This window comes from Pteropus vampyrus, unplaced genomic scaffold, assembly GCF_000151845.1.
Source record: "Pteropus vampyrus isolate Shadow unplaced genomic scaffold, Pvam_2.0 Scaffold1044, whole genome shotgun sequence".
In the NCBI taxonomy this organism is placed as follows: domain Eukaryota; kingdom Metazoa; phylum Chordata; class Mammalia; order Chiroptera; family Pteropodidae; genus Pteropus; species Pteropus vampyrus.
The window spans coordinates 28001-29078 of NW_011889825.1; positions in this window are offsets into that span (position 1 = coordinate 28001).

The window sequence follows — 1078 nt, forward strand, 5'->3', positions numbered from 1 at the left end:
AAAAGCGCCGGCTGCCGCCGTTCCCGGCTCCCTGGCTCACGCTCAGTCCCTTCCGGACACAGCGGCTTCCTCGCCATTCCTCACACGAGCCGCACGGGCCCCAGCCCAGGGCTGTCTCACGAGGCCCTGGAATGTTCTTCCCCCAAATGTCTATGAACCCCGCGACGGCCTCAGAGCAGGTCCCTCTCTCTGTTCCGTTCCCTGCGTCAGAGGCACCGCACCTGTCCTGGCCACCTGCCTGTCACGGCCCACACCCCACAACTGGACGGGGGGTGCCTGTCTGCTCACTGCCGAGCCCCAACCAAACGTCAGCTCCACGAGGTGTGTCCCCTGCTCGGTCGCCAGGCCGAGCACAGAGCAGCGGTGGCGAACGAGCCCCGCGCGGAGGTGACCAGAGGGGAAGCTGCTCGGTCACGGAGGCCATTTAGGCAGGTGGAGGGGACGGGCAAAGGCAAAGCGACCCATGCTCATCCAGGCAGAGACGCTCTGGGTCACACTGAGGCGGAGGACAGGACACGAGAGGACGGGAGAACCACTTAGGAGGTAAAGTGGCCGACCGGAGGACCGGGTGGCGGGGTGACGTGAGGGGCAGGGGGAGTCAGAGGGCCCTCTGACGGTGTCCTCAGAGCTGTGAGGAGTACGTGTGCGGGGCACGTTCCTAGCGGTTCGCAGCACAGATCTACTGAGCGCGAGGCCTCCGTGAACCACCCCGCCTCGCGGCCATCGTGCGAGACGTCCGGCCAAGGGCGACAGCGCCTCCGATTACGTGGATTGAAAAAGAACTGACTGTCCCCTAGGGAGTCACACGGCCTCAGGGATTCCGGTGTCAGCTAAACAGGGTATCACTTCCTTCTAAGAAAAGGAAGAAAACGACTCGAGAAGCTACCTTTGAATCTCGACTCATAAACGAAGTTGTCAAAAATGATGAATTAATCTATAATTCTACTACGTAGCACACGCTGTCACTAAACTGGCACGTGACCCCTGGGAAACAATGAGCTAGACACGTGCGTTCGGACGTGCGCGATCGTGGCGTTACCTGTCTTCCATGAACATGTCGTAATAAAACCCGTTCTCG